Here is a 21,089-nt window from a genome sequence, read left to right on the forward strand (position 1 = left end):
TCCTCAACCAGCCCCTCATCCATGCCCAGTCCCTTCATATCCAATGAAATTACCTCCTCTTTGTTTCCCCACAGTCAATCAGCTACCTCCACTCCCTATAAAACCCCATGCCCCAAGAAGACAAGCGCGACTTCTCCGGCCCCTCCTGTCGGACCGTAGAACCTCGCCCAGGAGCTGATTAAATTTCTTTATTCCAATAACTGGCCTCAGTTGCCTCATTTAAATCTCAGTTGCTTCATTCAAACCTTACAGGTACTAAGCAGACAGCAGAAACCCAACATTCAAATCACAGCCAAGTCATTCCATACAAAAAGACAAAAGAACTCTAAACCAGGAGGCTCACCGTGTCTCACTCAAAGTTATAAAGCAGAAGTTTAGCTAAGGCCTAAAAGGCATCCCTAATCTTGATGTTTTTCATTTCAACAAGAAATTCTGAAAACATCTCAAAATCTGAGTGATGGAAGAAGGTATCACCTTCTCTAGCCAAGGGAAATGAATAGAGTGGTGTCTAAATGTTTGAGTGGTGTCCGAAGCAGAAAGGGAGCTATTGTCTTTCGGGGGCCGCTGAGCCTGCTGTTAGGAAATGCCATTTGACTTGCAAACTGGTTATGGTAGTTGCTGATGAAGAAGATGAGGAGCCATGATGTCATTCCTTTTTTACACAGTCTGTCTTCCTGCTCACAACCACACTTCAATCACCACGGGCAATGACTGAGATAAATTTTGCATTGTAAAACAGGGATGCAGCAGTAACGGAAAAAGAATCACCATGCATAAAATTTGGAAAAGGCAACATAAGACCTCTGTGTCTGAGAGAAAGAGAGAGAATTGACACACACATACCAGGAAGAAAAAAGCATCTGCTTTTCATCAGCAAACACAGGCAAAGCAAGGGGCAGCAGAGGCTATCACTGAAGTATCCCAGGATTTAAACATTCCTACATCCAGACTCCTCAGTCAATCAAAGCAAGGCTCTCCGAAAACCTTTTGAAAAATACGCATTGAAAAATATCCATGAAATCCACATCATTATAAGCTTTAAATCGTTTCAGGATTTTGGTTGTTTTTAACGACAGTTCCAATGTCATCTAAGTAATATACCTGTGTAAATCTTCCACTTCCAGTTCCCACATACTTTCACGGATGGGATTATCAGAAAGGTGTGTCATCTTCACAGCCTGCAGGCATGGCTTCGGGCTGCAGGCCTGTACCACTCCCATCACCATCACGTGCTTTCCTAAAAAAAGAAGGAAACCCATAGTAATGTTCTTTTTTTTTTTTTTTTTTTCTTTTGAGACAGTCTCACTCTGTCACCTAGGCTGGAGTGCAGTGGCGTGATCTCGGCTCCTTGCAACCTCCGCCGCCTGGGTTTAAGCGACTGTTATGCCTCAGCCTCCTGAGTAGCTGAGATTACAGGTGTCTGCAACCATGCCTGGCTAATTTTTGTATTCTTAGTTGAGACAAGGTTTCGCCATGTTGGCCCACCTCAATCTCCCAAAGTGCTGGGATTACAGGCGTGAGCCACCGTGCCTGGCCATCTTCTTTGGTTTCTGATTTTACTAGGCCAAACAAAACCATCACGTAAACTGTAATCATGACCAAGGAATGGAGGAGACACTCCCATCAGAGTATGAGTTATAATTAGACAGGCTGCTCTGAAGCAGGGGCAGAAAACTTCAGCTTTCCTCTAATCCCGTTCCTTGCTCAAAGCTACAGAGTATGTGACTAGTCTCTGTGCACAGGACACATCCTCTTTCTGCAGACACCCTCTGACAGTTACCAAGCAAATCCAATTTTCCCTCTATGTTGCCAGAAAGGCTGGGCAGGCAGCCCCTGCCCCACTGTTGCAACTGCCGGGACCTATCCCTGCCACCTCCAGCACATACAAGCAAATCCACACAAGGGCAGGCTGCCACCCGGATGAACTAATGACATATTAACTGTGACACTCGCTTCCCATTCCCTTGGGGAAGTGACTCTCCTTCAAAGCAAAACTTGGCCAATCTCAACCACACAAAACCCAATTGTGTAAAAGAAAACTCCAAACACTGCAGGAAGGACAGGCCTGGTGCCAGCCCCACTGCCTGCCCCTGTGAGGCTGCTTCTATTGCACTGCATGTGGGGCCTGGGGCTTTAAGCAGGAAGCCAGGCAAGCTGACCCCTGATCCCGCCATTCAACCTCAGGCAGGATGTGCTCAGGTTTCTCAGAGCTCCTTCCCACAATCCACTTGGGTCTCTCGGTGAGAGGCTAGTTCTGAAAATGCACTTACTGTCCCCTCTGAATGGGCTTAAAGGGCAGGTAGGCCTGGAACCCATAGAAGTAGAACTGAAGGCCCAGGAAGAGAAGAACAAGTCCAAGGACATTCCAACCAGGAGAGGGGAACAGGAGCTCTACTAGGAAGGCACACACAGCCAGCCGGATGAGCTCAAAGGCATGCGATGAGACAAACTGGCCCTGTAGGTTCTACCCACACCCTGTCCCACTCCAAAGCGGCTCTCCACTCTGTCCCTCCCTCTCCTTTCAGCATCCCCACCTCCCAGTTGCCATGATCACTCCAATGGTTCCCAGCCCATGTTCTGCCACCTTCCTCCACTTCAAAACCACCCCCACCTCACAGCTGCAGTCAACATTCTGGAATCCACCTCCTGCCTCCAGAACTCAGTTGATCACAGCACGATCTAGGTAAGTGTGGTTTCTCTGCTTCTCCTGCAAAGAGCAGCTTGAGGACAGGGAGAGCTTCTCAATCAACTCAGCATTTTCAACACCTTCGGTTTAAGGAAACAAACTCCTGGATGTTCCAGAGGAAGAGGCAGTGGAGGAATAGCACTAGAGCAGCAGTGCAGTGAGCAGAGGTCAAGGCCACGTTGAAGCAGGCAGGTCCTTCCAAACAGCCACTGTGGCTCATCAGGATAGAGCCCTCCTTCCTTCCACCGCTGCCCCAGCCAGGCTCCCCAAATGCACGAGGCTCTATTCCCTCCAAGCCTTTGCACAGGCTGTTCCATGCAGCTGCATAGTCTCCTGCCACTGCACCCAGACAGAGGGTGCCCAACTGTCCTAGTTTTAACACTGAAAGTCCCACGTCCCAGGACCCTCTCAGTCCCAGGCAACCCCGGAGGGTTGGTCCTTACAGGCAACTCCAGTGCAACCCTCAGCGCTGCCTCTTCCAGGAAGCCTTCCCTGAGCCCTCAAGCCTGGATCAACTGTCCCTCGTTTGCGACACCTGGCTCTTGCCTGCAACGTTACTTTGTGTTTTAGTGGCCTGCTTGCCTCCCTGCCTGAAGGCAATGTCTCAATTTTGTCAAGCTGGACTTGGTATTAATTAACAAGAGGAAATGATATAGCCCTGCCAGCTGGTATTCAGGTCAGTGAGTATGTCAGACAAGTTCACCAATGCCCATTGGTTCAAACAATGAAGTATTTACTAGATGCCAGGCTTATGCCAGGACTGAGACCAGACAGAAGACTGCCCAAGCCTGCCTGCAAGTGGCTTTGCCTGCAAACCAACACACCAAGCAGCATGGGTTATGTGTTGGGCAAAGGCTAAAGCAAAGGGTTGGCAAACATTTTCTGTAAAGGGCCATATAGTAAATATTTCAAGCTTTTCCCACCATAGGGTCTTTGTCCCAGATACTCAACTCTAACTGTAGTGGGACACTGGCTGAGGCATTCTGTAAATTACCAATGTATTCCAATAAAACTTTACTTATGGTGGGGTGCAGTGTCTCACACCTGTAATCTCAGCACTTTGGGAGGCCGAGGCAGGCAGATCACCTGAGGCGGGAGTTCAACACTAGCCTGATAAACGTGGAGAAACCCCGTCTCTACTAAAAATACAAAAAATCAGCCGGGCATGGTGGCGCATGCCTGTAATCCCAGCTACTTGGGAGGCTAAGGCAGGAGAATCGCTTGAACTCAGGAGGCGGAGGTTGCGGTGAGCCAAGCACCACTGCATTCCAGCCCGGACAACAAGAGCAAAGCTCCATCTCAAAAAAAAAAAAAAAACTTTACTATGGACACTGATGTTCGAATTACATATACTTTTCACATGTCATTTTTTTCCAACCATTTAAAAATGTAAAAACTCACCAGGCACAGTGGCTCATGCCTGTAATCCCAGCACTTTGGGAGGCAAAGGTGGGTGGTTCACTTGAGGCCAGGAGCTCGACACCAACCAGTCTGGCCAACATGATGAAACCCCATCTCCACTAGAACTACAAAAATTAGCCGGGCATGGCGGTGCACGCCTGTAATCCTAGCTACTCAGGAGGCTGAGGCACAAGAATCACTTGAACCTGGAAGGTGGAAGCTGCAGTGAGCTGTGACTGTGCCACTGCACTCCAGCCTGAGACACAGAGCGAGGCTCTGTCTCAAAAATAGTAAGAATAAATAAAAGATTAAAAAGCATTTTTAGTTTGCAGGACATGTGAAAAGAGGAGGCCTGTAGTTTGCTGACCCTGTCCTAGACCAGCGCTGGGGCTGAGGGCAGGCAGACAGAGGGAAGGCTGAAGGGCAAGGTGGTGGGGGAGGGGCAGAAGCATGTTTTGCACCCTCACTATGAGCCAGGCTTAGTGTTAAGGCAGTTGTTTACTTACTGAATCTACACAACAGACAGGAACGATTAGCTCCTTTTTACAAAAGAGTACAAATTCAGAAAAGTTAACAAAAGTGCTCCAGGCAGCTCAGCTGGGAAGGGGTGGAGTCAGGAATTCACCTAAGCCTGTCTGAATCCAAAGCAGCTCTGGCCAGACCACTGACCTATCTGCCTCTAATTAAGACTCCAAGACTGAGCAGGAGGGGCCCTTAGGAATGAAGTGATCTTGGCCTGATCTCCCAGCGGAGGGAGCCGAGGGGAGGGAAGGCCCACATATCCTCAGACCTCCTCAGCTTAGACCTCACATCTCTAGAAGCCCCCGAGGGCCACTCAGCACCTTGTACATCCTCACGGCTCCCAAGGGATCAGTGATCCTCCGGGACACATGTTCACTGCCTATCTCCCAGCAGGCTTTATCTGGGTCTCAGCTGCAGCCCAGTGCTGCATATGGGGGGCTGATGTGTAACACCTGCTCCATTGACATCTCAGTGAATAAGTGAGATGGATGTCCACTGCCTGACACTCAAGACAGTTGGTTCTTGGAGCACTTATGTGTCAGGCACTGGGCCAGATGCTGAGGATATAGTTGTCAGGACCACACAGCTGTGGCCTTCCAGAAGCTCGGTCTGGCCCAGTGGTTCTCAAAGTATGGCCCCCAAACACCAGGCATGGTGGTGCAGGCCCGTAGTCCCAGCTACCCAAGGAGGCTGAGTAGTAGGATTGCTTGAGCTCAAGGCCAGCCTGGGCAACACACCTATCTCAAATAAATAAAACATTTTAAAAAGTCCAAAGTAGACCAGCAGCATCAGCCTCACCTGGGAGCTGGTTAGAAACGCAATTTCCAGCCCCACCTGGACCTCGTGACTCAGGAACCCTGAGGGTGGAGCCCCAGCCATCCCAGCGTCAGCAGGCCCTCCAGCAGAGACATACAGACTCAAGTTTGAGCATCAGTGGCTTAAGAGAGGAAGCAGGCAGGGCGCGGTGGCTCACGCCTTGTAATCCCAGCATTTTGGGAGGCCAAGGCAGGCAGATCACTTGAGACCAGGAGACTAGCCTGACAAACATGTCGGACTAGCCCAACAAACATGGCGAAACCCAGTCTCTGCTAAAAAAAAAAAAAAAAAAAAAAAAAAAAAAAAAAAATTAGCTGGGTGTGGTGGCACACGCCTGTAATGCCAGCTACTCAGGAGGTTGAGGCACAAGAATCGCTTGAATCCGGGCGGTGGAGGCTACAGTGAGCCGAGGTCGTGCCGCTGCACCCCAGCCTGGGCGACAAAGTGAGACTCCCTCAAAAATAAAAATAAAAAAAGAGGAGGCAAACGTAAATGAGCTACAGCCCAGGACAGTTCAACGAAGGAGCAGTACAGGAGGGTCTCCCGTTCCCAGGGGTTAGGGAGGGCTTCCCTGAGAAAGGTACATTTGAGTTGAGACGTTAAGGACAGTATTTCCCAAAACTTGATGATGAAAAAGGAAATCAATTGGGGGAGGGGGCTTGTGACAAACGCAGGTGCCCGGGTCCCTCCCCAGAAGATTCCCACTAGGAGGTGGAAGAGTCCCAGGAAAAAGGGACTGCAGGTGATACCTAGCATCATCAGATCAACCTGACGGAGGAGGGACCGGAGCAAGGGTACCCGGGCGGGAACCGCAGGGGCAGAGGCCCGGAGGTAGGCCAGCGCCGCCGCGCCCCGCCCCCTTTCTAGAGTCAAGACCGGGTTTGAAGAATCTGGCCTCGGCAACTTTTCGGCGGACAGCAGGCAAGAGGGCCCCCGGTGAGGCCCGGGCATTACCTGGGACGAGGCAGGGCCGCCCGCGCAGCACCTCGGGTCCCGCAGCAGCGCCTCGCCGCGGTCCGCCATTACCACCGTGCCCTGCATCCCCACGGCCGCCAGCTCCAGCGGCTCGCGGCCTGCCGCCGCCCGCGACAGCCGCCACGCTCCCAGGATGCCCTCCGCGTCGTGCCGCAGCTGCTCTGCCAGCACCTTGAGTGGCGGCGACCTCGGCAGCCGCACTGCCATGAGGCCGCCTAGGGAGGAGTCCGCGGCCGCCGCTATTCCGCCACGCCGCCGCCGCTATTCCGCCACGCCGCCGCTTTCCCGCCAACTTTGAGAAGTAGCGGGGCCCGGCCCGCAGCCACCAATCAAGAGCGCGCTGGCAGAGCCGGCCAATGGTCGACGTCAAAAGGCGGGAGTGCCTGGCGGAGCGGCCCTCTCTATCAGCCAGGAGTGCCCATGCGTAGAAAAAAGTAAATAAACGCCTGAAAGTTGTAGATAACACCGAAGAAACGCCTGCAAGTTAGGAATGAATGAAAGAAAGGAGTAAATGAGAATAAATAAGGGAAGACAGAGAGGTAAAGAACTTCCTCTTGGGCCGGGCACGGTGGTTCACGCCTGTAATCCCAGCACTTTGGGAGGCCGAGGCGGGTGGATCACGAGGTCAAGAGATCGAGACCATCCTGGTCAACATGGTGAAACCCCGTCTCTACTAAAAATACAAAAAATTAGCTGGGCATGGTGGCGCGTGCCTGTAATCCCAGCTACTCGGGAGGCTGAGGCAGGAGAATTGCTTGAACCCAGGAGGTGGAGGTTGCGGTGAGCCAAGATCGCGCCATTGCACTCCAGCCTGGGTAACAAGAGCGAAACTCCGTCTCAAAAAAAAAAAAAAACTTCCTCTTTCAACGCATCTCAAAATTTGGCGTGCACACAGATCACCTGCAAAGTGTCTTTATTCATCCTTACATTGCCTTGTTTTGAGGTTAGTGAATACTTTAAAGAATGAAGAGCCTGTGTTCATAGGGAGTGGTCAGGAATCCAGTCAGGAGGTAAGGCTGGAGAGGGAGAAGGGAACAGCTAGAAAACTTGCCCTTTCTTTATTATTTTCATTTATATTTTAATAGCATCAAATACTTTTAAGGTTAACAAAATATATTGCTATGTTTCACGAAAGAAATACACATTTATTGTAAAAAAAAATTAGAAAAGGAAAAATGTACAAGAAAATAATTGTCAAAACCGCTTATAGATAGCCACTGTTAATTTGGGGGTGTATTAGCCTTCAGGTTTTAAAGTAAGTGTGTGTGTGTGTGTGTGTGTGTGTGTGCGTGCGTGTATTTTTTTGAGACAGGGTCTCATTCTGTTGCCCAGGATGGAGTGCAGTGGCACGGTAATGGCTCATTACAGCGTCCACCTCCCGGGCTTAGGTGATTCTCCCACCTCAGCCTCCTGAGTATCTGGAACTACAGGTGTGCACCACCACGCCCAGCTAAATTTTGCATTTTTGTAGAGACAAGGTTTTGCCATGTTGCCCAAGTTGAACTCCTGGGATCAAGCAATCCTCCCTCCTTGGCCTCCCAAAGTGCTGGGATTACAGGTGTGAGCCACCACGCCTGGCCTATTACTGATATACAAAGATTGTTTTGTATATTGTTTTCACTTAATAATGAGCATCTTTCCATAACAGCAAATATCCATCTGCTTTCTCTTGAATGACTGCATAATACAGGATTTGTCTCATCACATATTAAACCAATATCCTATAGTTGGACATTAAGGCTATTTCCAATCTTTTACTTTATAAATATAACCACTGTGGACCTACTTAAAAGCTAAATCTTTGTGCACATCTTTCAAATAAAATTCCCGGGCCGGGCACAGTGGCTCACGCCTGTAATCCCAGCACTTTGGGAGGCCAAGGCGGGTGAATCACGAGGCCAAGAGATCGACACCATACTGGTCAATATGGTCAAACCCCGTCTCTACTAAAAATACAAAAAAGTAGCTGGGCACGGTGGCATGCACCTGTAATCCCAGCTACTCAGGAGGCTGAGGCAGGAGAATTGCCTGAACCCAGGAGGCGGAGGTTGCGGTGAGCCGAGATCGTGCCATTGCACTTCAGCCTGGGTAACGAGAGCGAAACTCTGTCTCAAAAAAAAAATTCCCAAAAATTTCTCCCTAAAAATTGGAAGTCCCCAGTCAGCAAAGTCCACAAATCCTAAATCAGGCAATCAAAAAAGTCAAGGTCAGTTCTTAAGAGAGAATTTGGGGACAGGGCACGATGGCTCACGCCTGTAATCCTAGCACTTTGGGAGGCCGAGGTGGGAGGATCACCTGAGGTTGGGAGTTCGAGACCAGCCTGACCAACATGGAGAAAACCTGTCCCTACTAAAAAAAAAAAAGAGAGAGAGATTTTGAATTCCCAGGGCCTCCTGCAGTACCAGGCATTCAGAGAGTGTTCAGCAAGAACTTGATTTTTTTATTTTTTTTGAGACAGAGTCTCGCTCTGTTGCCCAGGCTGGCAGGCTGGAGTGCAGTGGCACGATCTCAGCTCACTGCAACCTCTGCCTCCCGGGTTCGAGCGATTCCCCTGCCTCAGCCTCCTGAGTAGCTGGGACTATAGGTGCACGCCACCACACCCAGCTAATTTTTGTACTTTTTAGTGGCCATATTGGCCAGGCTGGTCTCGAACTCCTGACCTCATGATCCACCCACCTTGGCCTCCAAACTACTGAGATTATAGGTGTGAGCCACTGCGCCCAGTCAAGAGTTTGATTTTTATAAAACTGAGCCAGGTCCTGTTGTAAGAACTTTGTAGGAAGTATCCCATATACCCCACAGACCCTGAAAAAAACTCTCTTCTACACAGGTGGGGAAACTGAAGCTAAGGAAGCTAGGTGGATTGACCACAGACTCTCAGTAGCCTCTATGAGGTTTTGCCTCTACATCTAATATGGTTTGGCTGTGTCTCCACCCAAATCTCATCTTGAATTGTACTTTCCATAATCCCCACATATCGTGGGAAGGACCCTGTGGGAGGTAATTGAATCATGGGGGCTGATACCCCCATGCTGTTCTTGTGATAGTGAGTTCTCACGAGATTTGATGGTTTTATAGAAGGCTTTTTCCCCTTTGCTCAGCACTTCTCCTTCCTGCTGCCATGTAAAGGACATGTTTGCTTCCCCTTCTGCCATGATTCTAAGTGTCCTGAGGCCTCCCCAGCCCTGCAGCACTATGAGTCAATTAAACCTCTTTCCTTTATAAATTACCCAGTCTTGGGAAGTTCTTTATAACAGTGTCAGAACAGACTAATACAACACCTCAACCCTGACCTATAAAGTAACCAGGTGCTTGGGCTGAGAAGGGAGCAGGAACATTAACCAAGAGAGAATCCAACCCATTCATGCCTGTTGGGTCCTCACTGATCTTCCCCCAAGGCACCTTAAGGCCAGAGAAGTGGTAGGGAAGGGAGAGAGGGTGAAGGCAGAAGCTCCCAGGCTTCTTGTGTGGGCCTGAGAATTCCCCATCATTTCTTTGGCCTCCAGATTCCCTGCCCACCACAAGCCCAACACCATGTTGCTGGCAGAGTGATCTTTTCAAAACACAAGTCTGAGCATATCAGCACTGGGTTTATAACACCTTGATGGTGTAATCCACACATCTGAAATGTGAGCATTCCTGGCAGAAGGAACTGCACATGGAGAGCCCAGACAGGGGAGAGGAAGCAAGAAGAATGTAGCAAACCGCCAGTAGTTAAGAATGGCTGGGACGCGGAGTAGAATGGAGGACTGGGGATAGATGTGTCTGGCCCTACATAACCTCATTTCTTATCCCCATTTTACAGGTGATGAAACTGAGGTTCAGGCCAATGATAAGCCTGAAGGCACATAGCTAGTGAGTGGTAGAGTCAGAACTTAAACCCAAATCCATCTGACCCCAAACTTCATGTATCTCGAACCACCGGCTCCATCTCACTGTTCACACTCTCGCCCACCTCGACCCATCAAAGTTACCTCCAGACCTTTGCTTGTGCTGTTCTCTGACTGACGTGCCTTCCCCTCAATTGCTCTCAGTTGAAACCTGGCACAGTCGTCAAGTAAAGAAGGACATGTTTGCTTCCCCTTCTGCCATGATTCTAAGTTTCCTGAGGCCTCCCCAGCCCTGCAGAACCGTAAGTCAATTAAACCTCTTTCCTTTATAAATTACCCAGTCTTGGGAAGTTCTTTATAACAGCGTGAGAACAGACTAATACGACATCTCAACCCTGACCTATAAAGTAACCGGCGCCTGGGCTGAGAAGGGAGCAGGAACATCATCAAGTGCCTGCTCACCAGCGAGACCTCTGCTATTCAGGGAGCCTTTCTTGAGCCCCACCACTGGAATTAACCTCTTCCTTCCAGACCAGTTTGCTGGTGCCCCTAATCCACAGTTTCCCAGCCTCAGTTCTACTGATATTTGGGGCTGGATAATCTTTGTTGGGGCTGTCGTGTGCACTGTAGGATGTTGGGCAGTATCCCTGCTCTCCACCCACTAGATGCCATGGCATCCTCAAGTTGCAACAACAAAAATATGTCTTCAGACACTGCCACTGTCCCCTACGGTGCTCAGTCACCTCTATGGAGAACCACTGTCCTAAGCTACAATACTCACTGATAAATAGTTGAGTCTGTGTCTATCTTACCAGTAAAGCCTGGGGTCTCAAACTAAGTTGTCAGCAGTAGACCGACAGGTAACCCTGGTGTAGCAGGGACAGACTGGCCTTCTAATGTCCCGGCAAAAGGGGTCCATCACACTCAGCAAATGATTGTCATGCAGGACTGTGGGCCCACTGTTGCTAGATCTGATTTTTCAAGACATTTTCTTTTTGTGTTTGTTTTTGTTTTAGACGGACTCTCACTCTGTCACCCAGGCTGGAGTGCGATGGTATGATCTCGGCTCACTGCAACTTCCACCTCCCAGGTTTAAATGATTCTCCTGCCTCAGGCTTCCAAGTAGCTGGGACTACAGGCGCCGGCCACCACGCCCGGAGAATTTTTCGTATTTTTAGTAGAAATGGGGTTTCCACCATGTTGGCCAGGCTGGTTTCGAACTCCTGACTTCAGATGATCCACCCTCCTTGGCCTCCCAAAGTGCTGGGATTACAGGCGTGAGCCACCGTGCCTCGCTCAAAACATTTCCATGTATAATCTCCATGTTTAAAAAAAAACGCTGGCAAGGAATTCAATTATAAAATAAAGGAACAAAAAACCATGTGCCCCTGAAAGTCATCTGTGGAATGACTCTCACATGTGATCTGCCAATCTGCAAACTCTCTCTAGAATGTGAGCTCTGCTCCAGGCACCAAGGCAGCCTGCGTGTCCACTAATTTGCAGCTCCTTAAATCTCCTACAAAATACCCTAGGGGCTATAGTGTTTCACCAGCTCCAGGAGTTGCAATCGACATCTTAAATTACAGTCATGAGCAGACAACTGGGGTCTGTTGACACATGTTGGGTTAGCCTCCCTTCCAGGGAGGATTATCCCCCCTCACCCACACTACAATCCATCACCCTCATGCTAAGGCCTGAAGCAACCCCATGTGCCAGCCTCCCCAAGCCCCACCTTCCCAGTGAGATCAAAGATCCTTGGAAGGGGGTTTCCTGCCACCTGCACCAGTGAGGACGCAGGTAATATGAGAGGAATTGTAGGCCCTGGCTTTACTCTCAACCTGCCCGTTCACTAGTTCCCAGGCCGATCAGGCCAAAATGCTTCTGGCTTCCAGAAACAAAAAACCCTACTGCCCTACAAAAATGGGTGGTTCTGGGCCAGGCGCAGTGGCTCACGCCTGTAATCCCAGCACTTTGGGAGGCCTAGGTGGGCAGATCATCTGAGGTCAGGAGTTCGAGACCAGCCTGGCTAACATGGTAAAACCCTGTCTCTACTAAAAATACCAAGATTAGCTGGGCATAGTGGCTTACCCCTGTAATTCCAGCTACTTGGGAGGCTGAGGCAGGAGAATTGCTTGAACCCAGGAGGTGGAGGTTGCAGTGAGCTGAGACTGAACCACTGCACTCCAGCTTGGGTGACAGTGTGAGACTCCATCTCAAAAAAAAAAAAAAAAGAAAAGAAAAACAAAAGCAGTTGTTCTGGAAGGTATCCATAGAGTGACATCTTCATAAGAGCAAAGGCTGTTAACTAAGCCCTTACTATGTGCCAAGCACCATGCCAGGCATGTCATGTGCAGAGACTCAGTTATTCCTCATGACAACCCTAAGAAGTAGATACTTTTCTTAAGTCCAATTTAGAGACGAGGACATTGAGGCTTGGACAGATGATGTGACCTGCCCCAGACCACAGAGCTAGGAGGTAGAGCCAGGGACCAATCCGCACCCTGGGAACCCTTACAAAGTCTTCCTCTCAGGTGTCTCTAGGTAATCAGGACAGTAGTTCTTAACATAAGGTCTCACTCCCTATCCAGGATTGGCACCAGGAAAGAATTCCCTGGGGAATTGTGTGTGTGTGTGTGTGTGTGTGTGTGTGTGTGTGAGTGTGTGTGTGTGTGTGTGTGTGTGAAACACAGGTTTTATGAAAATACACAGACACGCATTTTAGTTTTTTTTTGTTGTTTTTTTCAGATGAAGTCTCACTCTGTTGCCAAGGCTGGAGTGCAGTGGCGTTATCTTGGCTCACTGCAATCTCTGCCTCCAGGGTTCAAGCGATTCTCCTGCCTCAGCCTCCCAAGTAGCTGGGATTACAGGCATGCACCACCACACCTGGCTAATTTTTGTATTTTTTTAATAGAGTCGAGGTTTCACTCTGTTGGCCAGGCTGGTCTTGAACTTCTGACCTCATGATCCACCTACCTCAGCCTCCCAAAGTGCTGGGATTACACGCGTGAGCCACTGTGCCCAGCCTCAGACACACATTTTGAACTGTAGTTAATGAAATGCCTGCCAAAGTATGCAAAGGGGCAGTGGATGGAATTTCTGCAACGTACTTTGAAATGCAACAAGAAATAAAATAAATAAGGTGGATGGATGGGTGGATAGAGGGAAGGACACGTGGCTAGAGCTGAGAGGTGACTAGAGCCAACTGTTCATTGTGGAATCTGCATGGGGGGTGCATGGTGCTCACTGCATGGTTGTTTCAGTAACGCATCATCTGGGGACAGCTGTAGGTTCCAGGGCTGCAGCACAGCCTTCCTGCACTGGAATGTCTGGGCGTGGCACCCTAGAATGATTCTAGGACCCAGATCCCTCCCACTCAGTGACAAGCAAACTTCCTTTTCCCTCACTCACAGAATATCATCAGGTCACTGTGAAAGCTGATGCTTCTTGGTCTCTGATGCCCTTTTTTCTCCACTTCATGCAGGCCCAAGGCTGGCCTCAGGGGAGTGTGGGTAGAACAGGGTGAAGTCACACCTCACTGCCTGATGACTGACACTCCCGGGCCCTGTGCACCGATGGTGATGTCTGCAGCCCACGGCACACTGCCATGGTGTGAACAGAATGTTTGTGCCCTCTCCCCCCAAATTCATATATTCCACTGTATATGGTTAACTATAATTTATTGTATATTCTCAAAAAACTAGAAGAGGCCAGGTGTGGTGGCTTACGCCTGTCATCCAGCACCTTGGGAGGCTGAGGTGGGTGGGTGGCTAACCTCAGGAGTTTGAGATCAACCTAGGCAACATGGAGAAATCCTGTCTCTACAAAAAAATATGTATATATATTAGGTATGGTGGTTCATGCCTACAGCTCCAGTTACTTCGGAGGCTGAGGTGGGAGGATCGCTTGAGCTCAGGAGGTGAAGGTTTCAGTGAGCCGAGATTGTGCCACTGCACCCCAGCCTGGGTGACAAAGTGAGACCCCATCTCAAAAAACAAAAACAAAAACAAAACACTTTATAAGAGATGATTTTCAATGATTATAACACAAAGAATTGATAAATGTTTGAAATGGATATGCTAATTATCCTGATTTGATCATTACATGTTGTATGCATGTATTGAAATATCACTCTGTATCTCCTACATATGTACAATTATTACATGTCAACTAAAAATAAGAGGGAAAAAATATAAAAAGAAAATTTTAAAAAGGAAAGAAAAAGAAAATTCCCAATGTGAAGGTGTTAGGAGGTGGGTCTTTTGGGAGGTGGTTAGGTCTCATGAGCAAGGATGGAGCCCTCCCTCATGAAAGGGATTAGTGTCCTTATAAAAAGGGTCTCCAGAGAGCTCTTTTGCCCCTTCCACCTTGTGAGGACACAGTGAGCCAGAATTTGAGTCCTCACCAGACACTGAATCTCCTAGTGCCTCAATCTTGGACTTCCCCACCTCCAGAACTGTGAGCAGCCTGGGCACAGTGGCTCACACCTGTAACCCCAGCACTTTGGGAGGATCACATCAACCCAGGAGGTGGAGGCTGCAGTGAGCCATGACTGCACCATTGCACTCCAGCGTAGGCGACAGAGCAAGACCCTTTCTCAAAAAAAAAAAAATTATGAGCAATACATTTCTCTTGTTTGTAAGTTACCTAGTCTACAGTATTTTAACAGCCTAATCTGACTAACATGTCCAGCTCTCTGGAGGAATCTTTAAGCACAACCTCCATCTTAAATATAATAATAACAGTAACTGCTACAGGCCAAGCACGCTGCCAGCTGCTATGACTTAGTCCAGCTCATTTCCACAAACCCCTGCCAGAGAGCTATTTCTGCCCTCCCTTTATGGGAGAAAAATGACCTGAGGCTCAAAAAGGCACTAAGTCTACAGTAATCAAACCTGTGTGGTACTGACGTAAGAGCAGACACATAGAGATCCAGAGGGTAGAATGAGTGTCCAGAAACAAACCCATACATCTATTTCCAATGGCCCTTCCTTCCTTCTTTCCTTTTTTTTGTTTTTACGAAGTCTCGCTCTGTCACCCAGGCTGGAGTGCAGTGGTATGATCTCAGCTCACTGCAACGTCCGTCTACCAAGTTCAGCCTCCTGAGTAGCTGGGACTATAGGCATGTACCACCATGCTCAGCTAATTTTTGTATTTTTAGTAGAGACAGGGTTTCACCATGTTAGCCAGGCTGGTCTTGAACACCTGACCCCGGTTGATCTGCCTACCTTGGCCTCCCAAAGTGTGGGATTACAGGCATGGGCCACTGCGCCTGGCCCCCAATGGCTTTTCAACAAGGGCCAATAAGATCATTCCATGGAGAAGAATCATTTAATAAATAATGCCAGAACTATAAGAAAAAGAAGAAAGTTTGAGGCCAAGCACAGTGGCTCACACCTGTAATCCTAGCACTTTGGGAGGCCGAGGTGGGTGGATCACGAGGTCAGGAGTTCAAGACCAGCCTGGCCAAGATGGTGAAACCCCATCCCTACAAAAAGTTAGCTGGGCATGGTGGCAGGTGCCTGTAATCCCAGCTACTTGGGACGCTGAGGCAGAGAATTGCTTAAACCCAGGAGGTGGAGGTTGCAGTGAGCCGAGATCCTGCCACTGCACTCCAGCCTGGGTGACAGAGCAGGACTCCATCTCAAAAAAAAAAGAAAGAAAGAAAAGAAAGTTTGACCCCTCTGTTACATATAGAATGGATCAAAGGCCAAAATGTAAGCACTAAAACTGTAAAACTCTTAAAACAGAAGGGTACATTTTCACAACCTTGGGTTTGGCAACAGATCTTTAGAGATGACAGCAAAAGCACAAGCAATAAAAGAAGAAAACAAACTGGACTTTACAAAAGTAAAAACTTTGTGCATTAAAGGACATTATCCAAAAAGGGAAAAGACAGTTTACAGAATGGGGAAAAATATTTGCGAGTCATGTATCTGATAAAGGTCTAGTATCTAGAATATATAAAGAACACTTGAAACTCACTACCACCACAACAAAACAATTTAAAACTGAGCAAAGGACTTAAACAGACATTTCTCCAAAGAAGGTTTACGGTATGGTTTAGATGTTTTGTTCCTTCCAAATCTCTCTTCCAATGTTGAAATGTGGCATCATTCCAATATTAGAGGTTGGGCCTGGCGGGAGGTGTTTAGGTTACGGGGGCGGATCTCTCATGAATGGATTGGTGCTGTCCTCGCAGCAGAGAGTTCTCACTCTATGAGTTCCTTAGAGATCTAGTTTTTAAAAGAGCCTGGCACCTCCTCCCTCCCTCTCTCTTCCCCCTCTGCTTCCCTTCTGCCTTCCACCAAGAGTAAAAGCTTCCTGAGGCCTCACCAGAATCCAAACAAATGTTGGTGCCATGCTTGTAGAGCCTGCAGAACTATGACCCAAATAAACCTCTTTTCTATTTTGTTTTTCGAGACAGTGTCTCACTCTGTCAGCCAGGCTAGAGTGCAATGGCGTGATCATAGCTCTCTCTCTGCAGCTTCAGTCTCCCAGGCTCAAGTGATCCTCCTACCTCAGCCACCCAAGTAGCTGGGACTACACGCCACCTAATTTTTGGTAGCTAACTTTTTATTTTTATTTATAATAGATACAAGGTCTTGCTGTGTTGCTCAGGCTGGTCTCAAACTCCTGAGCTCAAGTAATATTCCCACCTCAGCCTCCCAAAGTGCTGGGATTACAGGCATGAGTCACTGCACCCAGCCCTCTTTTCTTTTCTTTCTTTTTCTTTTTTATTTTTTTGAGAGTGATTCTCATTCTGTAACCCAGGCTGGAGTGCAGTGGCTCGACTGCCTCAGCCTCCTCAGTAGCTGGGATTACAGGCACATACTACCACACCTGGCTGATTTTTGTATTTTTAGTAGAGACGAGTTTTCACCATGTTGGCCAGGCTGGTCTTGAACTCCTGACCTCAGGTGATCCACCCACCTCAGCCTCCCAAAGTGCTGAGATTATAGATGTGAGCCACCACGCCTGGTCTCTCTTTTCTTTATGAATTACCCAGCCTCAGGTATTCCTTTACAGCAATGAAAATGGACTAACACTGTATACAAATGGCCAATGAGCACATGAAAAGATGCTCAACATCATTAGTCACTAGGAAAGTGCAAAAAAGCATTAAGCTGAGTTCAAGCCTGGGTCTGACTCCACGGACCTGGGCTCCTGGGTCTGCTCCCTTCCTCTCGCCACACCTGTCCACATCTTCTAGGGGCCACTCTAGGGAGCTGAGGCAGCCAGACCTCCCAGAGGTGGCATGGTCACGGTGGGGCTGTAGATGATGAGATTCAGTCTTGGTGGAATCTAAAAACTCGATGGCCAATATCCCTACACAAACAGTCCTGGTCTGTTTGGGGTTGCTGCTGGATCCCAAAACAATGCCTGGGGCATAGCTGTTCAATACATATTTACTGACTGACGGAATGAATGAATGAATGAATGACAAGGTTATGGCTTGAGAGGAGCAACAGGTCAGGTTCCCAGGGAAGCCCACGGATGAGTGAGCAGGAGGTTTACTGGGGAGTGCTCTTGGAGGCAGCACCTGCATGGGAGCGAGGTGAGGACAGGCAGAGGAGCTGAGCTGCAATGCAGTCGCAACAAAGTCCTCAGTCATCTCTGGGGAAGTTCTGGAGCTGGACTAGTGCTGCAGAGCTGTCCTGCCTGGGGAAAGTGGGCCGGGCTTTTGTACTCCACATTCACCAGTCATTGGAGGTGTGCTGTCCCGTGGGGTGGGCGGTCTAGGGGACCATGCCCAGAGAGAGACTCAGCTCATCTGAACTCATATTAGGCCACCATTCAAGTGAACAGTCGGCCCATGTGGCTGTGGCTTCTGTATTAGTGCAGCTCTGAGTAGGGAAAGGTAGGAGCTATTTTTTGTTGGCCACAGGTCCCTGGACATGAATTGTCCACATTTTCCTCAAGTTTTTAATAAACCAAGAAGGAGACCTGCTCCATCACTGGCAGGACCATGAACTCCCTGCAAATACACTTGTTTGCAGTCCCCCACCATGTTCTTGTCATGAATTTCCTTTAAAAAGTTACCTTGTTTTAAGACAGTCTCACTCTGTTGCCCAAGCTGGAGTATAGTTGCATGATCATAGCTCACTGTAGCCTCAACCTTCTGGGCTCAGGTAATCCTCCTGCCTCAGCCTCCTGAGTAGCAGGGACTACAGGTGCACACCACCACACCTGGCTAATTTTTAAATTATTTGTAAACATGGGCTCATCACTATGCTGCCCAGGCTGGTCTCAAACTCTGGGGCTCAAGCGATCCTCCCTCCTTGTTCTCCCAAAGCACTGGGATTACAGGTTTGATTTACTGCACCTGGCCAAAGTTAGCTTTAATTCAGCACTTACTGTGTGCCTGGCACTGCTGTAAGTCTCTGCATACATTACCTCATTTGAGCCTCCCGATCACCCTGTACAATAGACATAATGATTGTACCCATTTTACAGATGAAGAAACTGAGATTCAGAGAGGCCAAAGAATGTGCTCAAAATCATACAGCTTGTGCAAGGAAGAAACTCATGTGAAACTCTGGCAGGCTGGCTCCAGAGCTTGTGTTCCTAATGTGTTAGGAATGTGTTCTCAGTCATTCATTCAGTCATTCAACAAACACTGGCCATAGGAATCAAGGTGGAGGTACATGGGGCTAGCAAGTCAGGAGCTCTGGGACCAACTGTTTCTCTGCCACTGTCTGGCTCAGTGGCCTTGGGCAAGACTCTGTCCCTTTCTGAGCCTCACTTTCCCCTTCTGTGGAATAAAGGGACTGGAGCATCCTAACTCACGCTTTTTTCTACAGAGAGGACCTCTGTCTACTACCAGACTTGATAATGAATTCCCCAAGAGTCCAATCTCTGGCCCTAGAAAGGGGGTTCAAGGAAATCCTCACACCCCACCTCCTGCAACAGCACTGGCTGACAGCTCCCCTGCTGCAGGTGAAAACATGGCCACAGATACGGATGAAACAAAACCCAACCCAAAAGCAAACGGCAACATTTATTGAGCACATACTCTGTGCCTTATGCGTCTCATTTCATCCTCACAATAACCCAGTGGAGTTGGCACTTTTCTTATACCCATTTTACAGAAGTGGGAGATTGAGATCCACAGAGTAAACTTACCCAGGTCAAACAGTGCAGAATCACATCTGCTCACATACAACCCAGCGTTCCCACTCCTGGGTGTCTAACCTAGGGAAAGAAAAAGTTAGATTCAAGGCTGGGTGTGGCATCCCACACCTGTAGTCCTAACACTTTGGGAGGTCTAGGTGGGAGGATCACTTAACCCCTGAGGTCAAGGCTGCGGTAAGCTATGATCACACTACTGCGCTCCAGCCTGGGCAACATAGCAAGCCCCTGTGTCAAAAGGAAGACTTACATTCACACAAAAACCTCTACATAAATGTTTAGAGCAGTCTATTCATCATCACCCCAAATTAAAGACAACCCAATTTAACAGAGGAATTTAATAAGCTATGGTACATCCACACCATAAACTACTACTCAGCAATGAAAAGGCGTGAACTACTGATATAACCAGCAACTCGAATGAATCTCAAATACTTTGTGTTGGGCAAAAAAAGCCAGACTCAAAAGTTCACATCTACAGGAATCCATTCATCTGACACTTGGGCAGAGCTAAAACTCCAGGGACAGAAAACAGACCAGTGGTTGCCAGGGGCCGGGAGCAGGGAAAGGGACAACCATAAAAAGGTAGGAAGAGGGAATTTTTTGGGGGGATAAAATTATTTCGTGTACCGATTTTGGTGGTGGTTAGACACTCTCAGCTGTGCTAAAATGTGTAGAATGGGGCCAGGCACGGTGGCTCACGCCTGTAAACCCAGCACTTTGGGAGCCTGAGGTAGGTGGATCGCTGAGGTCAGGAGTTTGAGATCAGCCTGACCAACATGGCAAAACCCTGTCTCTACCAAAAAATACAAAAATTAGCCAGGTGTGGTGGTGGGCATATGTAGTCCCAGCTGGGGGGCTAAGGTGGGAGAATCACTTAAGACGGGAGGTGGAGGTGGCAATGAGCTGAGACTGCGCCACTGCACTCCAGCCTGGTCAATAGAGCAAGACCCTGTCTCAAAAAAAAAAAAAAAAAGTTATAGAATGGCACATACATACCCAGAACAGAATCCCAGCTCCATGCAAATGACAACTTGTCACAGGTGGTGGCCCAGCTGGAAAACACTTTCTTCCTCTTCCGGGACTTTAGCCAAGAAAGCCCGGTGGTACCTAAGTTAAGTATCACAGAGAAGAGGAAGTGGAGAGTGACTGCTCAATGGATACAGAGTTTCCTTTCCTTGGGGGATGATGAAAATGTTTTATAACTAAAGAGAGGCGGCAGTTGCACAACACTGCAAATTTACTAAACATCACTGAATTGTTCATTTCAAATTAGTTAATTTTATGTGACGTGAATTTCACTTCCATTTATTAAAAATGGTTCCAGATCCAGCGCAGTGGCTCACACCTATGATCCCAACATTTTGGGAGGCCAAGACAGGAAGATTGCTTGAGCCCAGGAGTTCAAAACCAGCCTGGGTAACACAGGGAGATCCTCATCTCTACAAAAAACTAAAAAATTAGCCAGGCATGGCGATGTGTGCCTGTAGTCCCAGCTACTTGGGAGGCTGAGGTGGAGCACTTGAGCCTGGGAAGTTGAGGCTGCAGTGAGCCAGGATCAAGCCATTGCACTGCAGCTTGGATGACAAAACAAGACCCTGTCTCTAAAAAAATAAGTCAATAAAAAAGGTTTGAACCTCCCCCGCTCCAGCCCCCACAAAAGAAGTATCCAGAAATCAACCGACCTCCAAAACTCCAGTTCTTTCTACTGGAGACAGGGGAAAAAATGG

The 21,089-nt window shown here is 48.5% G+C and overlaps 1 non-coding gene across 1 annotated transcript; it reads right to left on the reverse strand.

Annotated features, from left to right (window-relative positions):
• Positions 1-1,150: 1,150 nt before the first annotated feature.
• Positions 1,151-20,464, reverse strand: LOC105717860 (uncharacterized). The gene is made up of 3 exons (XR_010337428.1): positions 20,359-20,464; positions 19,354-19,422; positions 1,151-1,237 (listed from the first exon to the last, which is right to left on the reverse strand). It is a non-coding gene; the product is annotated as an uncharacterized LOC105717860 (transcript).
• Positions 20,465-21,089: the final 625 nt, after the last annotated feature.

Source organism: Aotus nancymaae, unplaced genomic scaffold (assembly GCF_030222135.1).
Source record: "Aotus nancymaae isolate 86718 unplaced genomic scaffold, 86718_ANA_hifiasm-v0.15.2.pri h1tg000049l, whole genome shotgun sequence".
In the NCBI taxonomy this organism is placed as follows: Eukaryota; Metazoa; Chordata; class Mammalia; order Primates; family Aotidae; genus Aotus; species Aotus nancymaae.